This window comes from Sceloporus undulatus, chromosome 1 (genome assembly GCF_019175285.1).
Source record: "Sceloporus undulatus isolate JIND9_A2432 ecotype Alabama chromosome 1, SceUnd_v1.1, whole genome shotgun sequence".
Classification (NCBI taxonomy): Eukaryota; Metazoa; Chordata; class Lepidosauria; order Squamata; family Phrynosomatidae; genus Sceloporus; species Sceloporus undulatus.
In genome coordinates, this window is record NC_056522.1 from 286,528,471 (window position 1) to 286,541,074 (window position 12,604).

The window sequence follows — 12,604 nt, forward strand, 5'->3', positions numbered from 1 at the left end:
TGTAATAACATATCTCAATTGTATTCTTTGACGCTCAGATGTTCAGGAGTAGGCTACAGCCTAAGGAAGATTATGCTCTGCTAAAAATAGCTAGTTTTAGTAGCACAAGGGTAAAAATATTTAGTTTCCATTGTACAATGTAACTTGAGGTTTTCAGCAGATGGCAACTGGATTTTTCTTCACTATTGTTCCTACTAATGCATATTGCACAATGTATATTATTTACACTCATATCCTGTCCCTCTCTTCTCTGATAGAGCTCACAGCAACTTTCTGTCCAAGCCTTGTCCAGGCTCAGCCCTGCTTAGATTTACTGAGTTGCTGTATCATATATATCAAAACAAGTTCCACCACCTTATTGTACTTCATCTTCATCAGAAGCTATGATGGAGAAACATTATCCCTCCCATGGTGGCTGCTGACTTCCATGTCAGTGGGGAGGTGAATCCTGTTCAGGTTTTATCCCAAACTATTCAAGGTGTTAAGTCTGTTTGGAGGCAGATAGCTCCTTTCAAGTATTCTGGATTTTATAGAAGGACTATAGATCAAAATATGATTTGGCTGAGATATAGAGATATAACCTGTTGGAACAGCAATGCAATTGTATCACTGAAAACAAGAGAACAACTAGAAAATGATAACTTTAAAGTAGATTGGTATCTGTATTTTCAGCTAGCAGAAACATTTAGACTAGACTGTAAAAATACGGGAATTTCTAGAGAAGCAAACGAATTAGATAAGATCATAGAAAAAAAAAGGAATAAGCATCTGTCTAATTACTATAAAATCTTAACAGTAAGAGACCTGGAAAATGAATATATTAGACACTCCATGATAGAATGGGCACAAGATATAGGGGAAACAGTAGACATTAAACTCTGGGAACAATCTTGGAAGGACACAAAAAAAATTACTTTATGCCAAAACTATAAAGAAAACTATACAAAAATGTTGTTCAGATGGCATATGTCGCCTGTAAAGATAAACAAGATTTATAAAGCAGGAAATAGTAAATGTTGGAAGTGTGACAGACTGGAAGGCACCTTCTTCCATGCCTGGTGGGAATGCAATAAATACCCTCTGAAGAGGAGTGGTTGGCCAAGTTAAATGAAACTGAGACACTAGATATCTTAACAGCCAGTCTGAAAGATACTGACACGGAGATAATTCAGAAAGACTGGGAATGTCTAGAAATAGTAATATGAATAGGACGACCTGATCTGAGATTTGACAATCTTTATTTATATAGTACCTAAATCAGCGTTATTTAAGTAATGGTTCCTCTGCTTATTAGAAAATGTTATGTTTAATAGAAAACTTGAAGATGAAGTTTAAGATCTGGAACAAGAATATAAAACTCTTAGAATACACAATGTTCAATAGCAAATTGACTTCCTATTGATATTTCTGCTTTCCTTTTCCCTTCAGTCTTTGTTCCTTTATCTCACTTTGAAATAAAACAACTATAAACCTTGGTTTTACTAGGACTTCTGTTAATGATAGACCAAAGTAATAGGTTGGAGATGTTTTATTTTGCTAGAGGTTTCACTATTAGTATAAAGTTACAGGAAAATAAGTTAAGCTAAGTAAGCAAAGTGCTTTAAGGTCTAAAGGAAGTGTATTAAGTTAGCTCTATATAACAGCAATTTAGAATTGGTGTTCCAATGTTTTGTTGGTATAAGTATATGTATGTGTATATGGATTTTATGTATTTGATAATGTTGTGTGTTATATTGTATGTGTTTTGTGATATTTTCAATAATTTTTTAAAAAAAATAAAGTATTCTGGATTTTAATATGAATTTGGAGGGAAGTATCTGCCTCCATAATAGGTCACCAACCTCTCCTTTGAAGAGCTTCCCCCACCTTGCTATTGCTGCTGTGTTGACTTTGCATATACATGTTCCTCATTTGAGCCTTCTTAATGGAGTACATCCATTCAGCATGCATAAAAGGTCTGGTTTATTTAGGCAGCAAAATAAAGCCAAAAGGTTGCAGAGTTCTGTGATGACAGAATGGGCTTTACCATTTCAGAATGCAGGTAGAGGCTTTTCATGGGAAGGTGATAGGTTTCAGTATGCCCTTGTAGGAAAAGACAAGACAAGATGCACCCTGCAAGTCAAACAAACAAAACCTTCAAAAACAGTGTAGTTTGGAGTCTGTCTCCGGTTTGCTTGTCTTTATTTGGAAGGTTGTATGTAAATCCACTGGGTGACCCTGTGCAAGTCACACTCACTCAGCTTCATAGAATGGCAATAACAAACCCCCTCTGAACAAAACTTGCCAGGAAAACCCCATGATAGGTTTGCCTTAGGGTCACCATAAGTTGGAAATGACTTGAAGGCACATAACAACAGCAAACAGTGAGGGGAACTTAAAAATGATATCGACCTTCAGTACTTACAAGAGATGCCATCCATACCATCTCATCATTTTTCTGGATGAATAAACCAGAACCAAGTATTCAGTAAACAAATATTGAGAAATTAAATTGCATATAGCCATGTGTGACTAGGTCCTGATGAGGAAATGTGTTCGCTTGTCACAGTGTGGGCTGTGTCCTATTATTATTAGATACCTATAGTTTCCAGTACATCAGGGGCATTACAATCATTTGTAAGAACAACAGCAATGATAAAATGCAAGGTGACAGTTGTATCATCTTGTTAAAAGAGAGTTCTGACCACTCTGGAGTCTAGTGTTGGAATTTCACATTCTGTACAAAAAACCCCAATGGAACCTTTTCCCCATTTTCCCCCAGAAGATACTCCTTTTGTTTATTCTGTTATTTTCTATTTCATTTTGATCACTTGTGTCATTTTGTAACATTTGTCCTCAGTGTTTATAGGGATGCCCAAATACTTGCATATCCATCAGTTTCTGTATTATAGTTATAGCTAGTGATGTATTAATAAACACAATCTGCCTCACATGCATTTCCACAGGTCTTATCCATTCAGTCTTCCAGAGTGATTGTTCTGGATATTTTTATTCAACCTAGTGGATTCTTAGCTGAAAATAAAATGCAAAATTATACACATCTTGCTACAAATCACACTAATACAAAGCTACTAATAAACACTTCTACATGCAAAAATGTGGTTCTCTTTCATTTGTATCTCATCTTCTATTACTTTTAAAAGTGAGACAATATTTTTCACATGAACATGAACAGCTTCATAAATTTTGAAAGCCACTGAGCCTTCCCACCTGGTCACATATTCTGTTCAAAGAAAGCAGTCTGGTATTGTAAAGATACTGATTGTTCAGAACAGGAAAAATTCAGTACCAGCAGCTCTTGTGGCAGATTTTGTTGGTATCCTTAGCTTTTAAGCTTTTTGCAGTTATCTCTGTTCAAGTTTCAACAATTTTTAATTTTTCCCCCAGAAAAAGCTCTGTCTTTTCAGTTTGCTGACACTGATTAATTTATTTGATTTCCTGCTGTCTCTTCCCCGAAGGCCAAAGACATCTGAGCATCATCATCTTACAGTTTGAGTTAAGATGAAGAGGCACAAGAGGTTGCTTGTGAATTAATGGCTGAAACATTAGTAGAATCACTGATGCTTATTGAAGAAACCTTCATTTTTCAAAAGAGAAAACAGAAGGAGCGTGTTAAATCTATTACAATACATATTTTGCCTAGTTTAATGGGGTGTATATGATTATGCAGGGAAGATTCTTAAGTTGCATACTTCATGGATCACTTTATAAAAGACACACACTGCATTATAATGAAATAAGAAACTGAGGAAGAAAATATTTTAAAAGAACAACATACTTACTATGGTGAATCAAAATTACTATCAAAGTCTTTCAACTGATGCAACACTGATATCAGAGTAAATAAAGAAAGCCAGTGCCCTGAAATATCTCAATGAACAATATATTGGTGAGACCCGGGCACAATATGAAGAGAATGAAATATACATGATAATATGCTTTGACGACAGGGTATTGATTTCACTACCTCTGTTACCATTTTCCTCTGGATGAGGTGGGTTGGAGAGGCAAGAAACATATCCATACCTATGCTGGGCTTTGTTCCGGAGTACATTTTATATTTGTGCTAGGTAACAATGGGAAATAGTTGACTGTGTCTTGCATACACAATTATTGCATATACCTAGATAGCCTCAGATCATGGCAGTAGATACTGTGAAGATATTCCATGCCAGATCAGAAGGAAAAGCAGGACAGTCAGCATGGTTGTAATAGTTAGAGGTTCAGTTTGAGCAGGAAAAACCGGGATTGAAACCCCTGTTCAGACATGAAGCTCACTGCATGATCATGGCCTAGTAGTACTCAAAGACACAATAGTATTCAAAGATACAGCTATATTAGCCTGTTTCAATATGTCTGTTTTATAGTCTTGGATGGCTTGTTCCAAAATTTTGCGCTGTAGCTCATGGCAAGGCAGGTTCACATTTCTTTGCTCATTTGTTGTAAAAATCCAGGTATTGTTTTTTTTTAAAGGCTTTTACATGTATAGAACTTGATTTCATTATCTGCCTATTGAGCTCCCTTGTGCTTTTGATCATTATGATTGCTTCTTTCATCATCATTCATCTCTTTCTTTATGGAAGTGGCCCTTAGGAAATCCTATGGTGGTAAATCAGTTAAGTATATGAATTTTGTTCTGTATTGAGGCAGCGATGTAAATCTTCATTAATTTCATTCTTCCCCAAAAGAATGACTAACCTAATCAATTACCTCCCTGCTGTGAGAAAGTCCTCAAAATATGCAGTTTTTAAAGACTCTTTGCAGTTCAGGGCTTACTCTGTGCCAAGAAAGAGGTTATTTTGCACAGAAAATGGTATTTTCTATGCAGAAAAGACAATTCTTGGGCAACAAATGCTATTTTCTGGACAAGATTTTTGGCACAGAATAACCCCCCCCCCCCCAATGATAAAATTTTTGGCATCAAGGATTCTCCTCACTTTTTTTTTTTAAGTATTGCAAATACAATTGGTGCTTCTTATACACATTTTTTAATACACAGTTTCAAGCATCCATGGTTTGAAAATGTTAAAAAAAGTATAAATTTAAAATATCAAACCTTGATTTTCCATTTTTATAAGGGACACCATTTTCCTATGTCATTATATTTAATGGGACTTGAACATACATGGATTTTGTTATACACCGGGGATCTTGGAACCAACCCCAGTGTATAACAAGGGTCCACTGTATTCTTTCTATCCCTAGTGAGGGGTGACAAACCGAGCAGTTCTGGGAATCATTTTTTCCCACCATTGTAACCCTTTGGAAATTGCACAGATTGCCAAAAGTCCCCCCTCTCAAGAAGTAGAAGGAAATCCATATTTATTTATTTATTCAGTATCCCACCTTTCTCCTGCAATGGGATCTTAAGGTCTCAGACTTTGGTCTTCCTAATGTTTTGGACTTAAGTTCCCAGAAGTCTCAGCCAGCATTGCCAATGCTGAGAATTCTGGGAACAGCAATCCCAAACATCTGGAATGTTTGATAACTGCTGGCTATTTCCAGAGGTTTTGAAGAAAGGCAATCTATGGGGCAAGGGGGAAACAGAGTAATCCCTTGAGTCTGGAGAGTTTTAGAGTGACAAAAACAGCCTTGAGGCTGCTTCTGTTTTATGTGCAGAAGTATTTCCTCTTGTTAACTTCTTTCAAACTTACTGCTTAAGACATTCAGTGAATTTTGCATTTTGAGAAGAGGGGGTGTCAGAAGTAAGCTAAAGACCTAAACTTCTTCTTACTGGAAAGGGCTTCAGAATCTAACAGGAAATTTTTAGCCCCATGAATAATACCTGACAATGAAACTTTAAGATCAGTATAAATTCTTAAGAGAGCCAGAGTAATATGTAGTGGTTTGAGCATTGGAATACGACTCAGGATCAAGGTTTGATTCCCGACTTGGTCATGAAAACCCTGGAAAACCCCATGATAGGTTCATCCTAAGGTTGTCAAAAGTCAGAAATGACTTGAAGCAAGCAATAATATTTTCATAATTCACATATACCCTAAGAATGTTTTCTTACCTTTTTTTAGATATTCTTTTACTTAAAAAAAAAAAGACCTATGTCTAGACTGCTTTCAAACTTTTTCCCCCTGAAGTAGTGTACAAATACAGTAAGAACAGTTCAAAGCAGACATCAAAATGAACATTTAAATTAATAAAACAGAAAGGGTAATATATAAATTTTCCATCCATCTTATAAAAAAATATGAGATACATCTATTTAGGAGTAGTAAGAAAAATATTAAACTATCAGCAGAAATATTACTTTAAAAACAGCTTGCTTGTAGGGCTTGCTTAAAATAACGTAGCAAGAGAGTTATATGAACTTTTCAGAGAATTGCATAAGCATGGTGTAAAGACTGAAAAGTCCTGTCTTATGCCTGTCCACTTATCGCCTTCCCTTCTGGAAATTGAGAGCTGAAACAGACATAATGTGGAAAACCTGTGACTCTAGTTGCTCTTCTTATTTAAATAGAGGGAAAGCATACTGATTTTGGCAAAAGCTAGGCTACAGCATTGTCTTTATGATGGCATCTGTATCATGCCTATTGTTTTGTTTTGGTTTTGTTTTTGCATTGTGGGTCTACTTAACAAATTTGGCTGCTTGTATTGTTTACACTGGAAAATGCTATGGGGCCAAGAATTAAACACCCTCTTCCCAGAAGTGGATAGTGTACTTTTCCTGAACACTGGGTTGACCACTAGTCAGGGCTCTTGAATCACTGCAGGACACTTTGGGCATTTTCAGGTTGCTATAGTCTAGGTTGATGATTTGGCTACACTTCAAAGGCTAGGAGTCTTAGGAATGAAACAAAGTAGAAGAGTCAGCACCTTGGACATAGCTGATGTAAATTATTATTAATTTTTTAAAAAATAAACAGGATTAGCATGAAAGACTACAAAGTAATACTCATAGATTCTATTAATCATCATGACATTTACATTCATGAACATTATAAAGAATGTTACGGTAAGATTTAATGAGAGATTAATGTTGCTGCTGCAATGGATCTTCCAAGTATCTCTTCAGGATTAGGCCCATCATGATGGAGTGGGCCATCAGGCAGCTGATTTTGGGTGTCAAGTTCAGGGTAGCAAATTGTTGATCATGTAATTTATTATTAATACATTTTTTATCTCAAGAAGAGGTGCTTGTGGTAATTTGTGTCTTCCTCAATTGCCAAAATACTGTGATCAGTCTGGCATATTAAGATCTTTGTTACCTACCTATAAACTAATCCTGTAGGGCTAGTAGTGAAATTGCCTTACTTTTAAATATTATTTTAAGACTGTACAATCAGAGTTAACATCTCCCAATTAACCTGATTTTATTTGATAAGTTGTTTCCTTAAAGAAACAAAGAAAGAAGAAGAGCCCTCCTTCCGACCATCGTCTTGAGGGGGAGAGAGGCAGGCCAGCAATGGCAGGCCTCAACTGATGGCTTTGACTGCTTTGTACATGGTTTTTGAGGATTTTTGTTGAATTGTATGAGATCGCTGATGTCACTGTTGATGTATTGTATTGCTTTGTGCTGTAGCATGTGACATGTAGCTTGTATGTTGTGAACCGCTTTGATCTAGAGGAAAAGCGGTATACAAAAAAATTATTATTAAATATCTAACAGTTAAAAGATTCCATTGTGTAAAATTAAACTGGTCATTCTAAAAAAACAACCCACTTTCCAATTAAATAACAAAAATTAGGATATGCCAAATACATAACTAAATATAAAAATTCCTCATAAAAATTTATTTAAAGTTTTTTTTAAAAGACAAGCTAATAACTCACAGTTATACAATTTAATACTTAAGGTAATAATTTAATACAACCACTGAAAAAATGCACCTTTGTTATTTAATTACTTTTGGTATTGATTAGGTATAGCTTTTCCTTTGTTAATATCACTCCCCCAAATTTGACATTTTTTGGCTGCATGAACAACTGAAAATGATGGAGACTTGTACCAGTTAGAGATGTGCCTGTTTGGCATCCTGCAAGGAACTGGAGATTTCCTTCCACTGGCAGGCAAAGAACTTTCAGACAGAGAAGATCACCAGCCAAGCATCTCAGTTGTGGCTAGGGTTGCCATTCATCAGGACCTCCAAACCGGGACAAATGTAGGACAAAATGTTCAAATGTAGGACACTTTTTGTGTCCTACATTTGAATAGGAGCCTCCGAGGCTTTCCCTCTGGGCCTGGGCCCCGCCCTCGGTGGGGGCGGAGCCCAGGTTGGAGGGACTCCTCCCCTTCAGGGAGGCTTTCCCTTTGGGCCTGGGCCCCGCCCTCAGTGGGGGTGGAGCCCAAGCGGAGAGGGACTCCTCCCCTTCAGGGAGGCTTTCCCTGCAGGCCTGGGCTCAAGCGGCAAGGGAAGGCCTCCCTCAGCTTGCCATATCTCACCTGGGAGCAGGGGCAATCCTGGGGGCGGGGCCATGCAGCCCCACCCCAAACCGGGAAAGTCACGCCCCCAGGCGGGATATGGCAAGCCTAGTTGTGGTTCATAGTGCTGGTCTGTTCAGCCCCATAGACTCAGGAGGATATTATTTAGATTCAGTGAAGCTGTGAAAATAAACCAACCTGTGGCTGATGAAGATACCTTTGCCTTTCTCTTTCAAGTGTCGACTCACAAAAGCTGTCCTGGCAGGCTGCCTGAGCAATTTCTATTCAGGTGGTCATAATAAGCACTGAATTTTCCACCCTCTTCCCTCCCCATTCATTTTACCTTGTATGTTGTGTCTTAAATACAGGCCAAGATACTTAATTATCAAACGTAAGTATGATAACAAAGCTTGGTTGTTGTGGCTATGTCTGATGATGCATCTCCCCACAAACCTACCTTTATAGCCAGGTAGTGCTCCAGCCAAAGCATTTCCAAGGAGTTGCAGATTGGGTTACTGGCAAATGATGTCTGTAGCTCTCTCCCGGTCACAGAGCATGTTAAAAACAGGAAGCTGGAAAGACTTCCTCAGGCTTCTGCCTCAACTGGTTCTCTTAATGTTACTCATAACTAGAAGACTATGGCAGATGCATGTCATTTCCCAGTGCTCTGATGTACAGCTCATCAGAAGCCCGTTGGTTGTGAAGCTTCATGGCTGAAAAGGTAGGTTTTAGGGATAATATTATGTAATTAACTAGGTGAATTCCCAAACCTATGCAATCATAAGTCCAGTTTATAATCCTGTAACTTCTGAAGAGGATGTAGAGAGATCTTGTACACCATTGAGACTAACTGAAATAAAGAAGTTGGCAGCATGAACCAATTGTCCCCTAAACAGAATAGTATGTTGGATAGCTCTTTTGAAGCAGGGGATAAAACCAGGTTGATAACCTCCCCCTCCCATTGGCATTCCTGCTCTGTACTTTGTATAGGAGGAAAAAGAGATGGGAAGTGTAAGAACTACATAAACCACTAAAGACTATTTTCATAAATTAGTATAAAAAGGAGTTATCTGAAACCTCCTCATGGTAGTAGAATACTAGGAATCTTTTCTAAAGGACAGAACAATATGAGAAGAAATGTGAAAAACAATAGAGTGAAATGTTTGGGGGGGGAAATGAATACAATGGGCTCCAGCTGTACCCTTTACTTAACTAATACTAATTAAATGGTTAAGCATTTTGTGAGTCAACATCTGAAATGAAAGCACATCTCTCTCTCTCTTTGAGACCCAGCATGATGTAGTGGTTTGAGAAACAACTGTATTGATAAAACAATATTGAAATTTTGAAACATCATTGTTATTGTATTTTTCAAATTTAGCATCCCAAAATACATGAAAAATAGCTACAATATTATTGAAAAAGGTTTTTTTTTAAATATCACAGGCCTGACATTAATTGGTTCTTATTTTTGCTACCAGACAGGTAGAGAGGTTCTTGTAGGATTCTTTGCGAAAACATCGAAAGGTCCCCAGTTATCTTTCCTTTTGTGAGCACAACTGTTGGGAATACTGGAATAAGGTACAAATATGATGCATAAAATGAATATTTGGGGAAAGCGTTCCAGTAGAAAAGGAATAATTGAAAGGCTGGCAACAATTATCAAAGAAGCTCACTAAAGGACAACTGTCATTCCAGTTATGGACTGTGATAGGAAATAAATGAATGAATAAATAAATAAATAAATAAACCCCAACACATATGGCCTTCTTGTAACCTCACTAATGCAATGGGTAAATCAGATTTCATTGGGACTAAATTACTTGAGACAGATGAAGATCCAGGCTTGAGGAGACACCAAACTGATATTCTGTCCAGGGAAATGTCTCACATACCCTGAGTGATGCTCTGACCCTGAATATCACATGCCTACATCTTTTGGTATTATATAATAAAACATCCATCCATCATATCCAATATTGCCAGGTATTATTCCTAGTGGAATAAATCAATACAACAAAGCCTCCCACTATCAGACACCCTGCAGGAAAACAGTGAGTAGGGAAGATGTGGTCATGTTTGCCAGAACTAGGTTCCACAAAGAAACAGCTAGCCTAGAAGAGAAAAGAATGGAGTCCCATAGCCTCTGTATACATTAAATAGCCCCAGAAATCTGTTGTCCCTCCTAGGTTATGAGACAGTTTTTTTATCATTTTATATGTCCACCTGTATGATAATAATCCAGGCTAATAATTCTGCAATGCGTGATGCAGTTTTTGCATGGTTTATTATTTATGTGTGTCATAATAAATTTCTCACATCCTTACTAAAAATAGTCTCACAGCCTGTTGAATGTCTGGGAACAAACAGTGTTCAAATTCTATCCTGGCACAATAAAAACTAGTGCTGGTTTTTTTTTTTTATTATTATTATCAGAAAGTGAATTTCCTTCCTTCCTTCCTTCCTTCCTTCCTTCCTTCCTTCCTTCCTTCCTTCCTTCCTTCCTCTACATGAGGGCAGCATACATGTATCATTACTGACACTTTATACAAAACCCATAACTGGAAGTAATCTTTCATCTTATCCTATTTGTAATAAACCGCCAGCAGATACTTTGAAATCTGTCAAGTTCACATGCCTCTAGTCTGCTGGGGATGATATTAATGGAAATCCTCTACATTCTTAGAATCGCAATGATAAGCCTGAGAGTTTCATACCATTTTATATTATTTCAGAATGCAATATTCCTCAGCTCTTCATTTTGTTGACTTGCTCCCAAGGAGAAAAACAACAGACTGAAGATGGAAGAAGGAACATTTTGGATGCAAAAAATAAAAATTAATGGCAAGAGGTCTCTGAAAATCATGGACATAGGGAGCATGCAAACCATTATTTTGTTCTTTTGAATTTTTTTATGGAAAGGAATGAGAAGAGTCTTAATATATTACCTAGGAGGATTTCACTGGTCTTGAGCATAAGCAATGGAGCAGAAAATGATTATCTGGGGAGATTTTAGTATTCTCTTTTTGTTTAATTTCAAAATATAATTTTCCAAGTTTTAATGACTGGAATGAACACTTACCTCATCCAGTTGTCAGTCCCAACTAGAGGAGACTTTTTGACTTAATGGGAACTTGGTCATTCAAGACTTATGTATGTTCCATAGATTCAGTGAATCCACTGTAGCCACCACTATCTTCCAAAGTGTTAGCCACTACTTCCAGTTTTGCGTCATCCACAAACCTGATAATGATTCCCTCTGCCCTGTCATCTAAGCCATTGGTAAAAATGTTGAAGAGTTAGGGCCCTAGGACAGAACCCTGAGACATTCTACTTCAGACCTCATTCAAAGTGGACATCCTACTTAATGCGCTTGAAATTCCCATGAAAGTAGACTTCCCCATACATTTCAACCAACAAGTACCGTCACAGATTTCAAGTAAGCAAGGCAGAAGCAGAGGGGATGCCTCAGGATCTTGTGCACAAAGTATTTGCCCCATTAAGCCAGCAATGCTCCATACAAAAACTGATCTATTACAAAGATGTTTCGGTTGGATTAGATTAGATTGCTAGATGATATATGAAAGATACATCTATGTCCAAATATATCAGCATACCCATATCTATCTATTTCTAGCTTTCTAATCTATCTATGTAATAAAGAAAGATATAGTTTCCTCCTTTCTTGGTTAAATTTGATTTGGGATAGGTATTTTATTGTTAAGTCTCTTAATATGAATCACTGAGTGGATTGCTTAATGCTTATATTGAGGAGTTTTAGATGGATTGATATGGTTTATTAAACTTTTGATATGCATTGAACAAACTGTTGAGGAAGTAGCAAACCACTGATGTTATATTACATTACTAATGTACTGTGGTGATTGTGGTTAGTGCTTTATGCTGTTAGATTATTGTTGAATTATTTTATGTGAACTGTTTTTGGTATGATTAATTTGTGGGAAGTGCAACGTATAAATAAACCGGGCAGAGAATTCTAGTACCCATCTCTAAACTGCAAATCCTGAGATTCCATAGGATGATATTATGGCAGTTGAGATGGAATTATAGTGCTATAACTGCGTAGTGTAAATAGGACTTAGTGTTGTACCAAAGTAAATGACTCCATAATGATAAAACCATTTGGAGAGAGAAGTATCTAGTATGAGTCCTGTTCAAAATAATAATAATAATAATAATAATAATAATAATAATAATAATAATAATAAT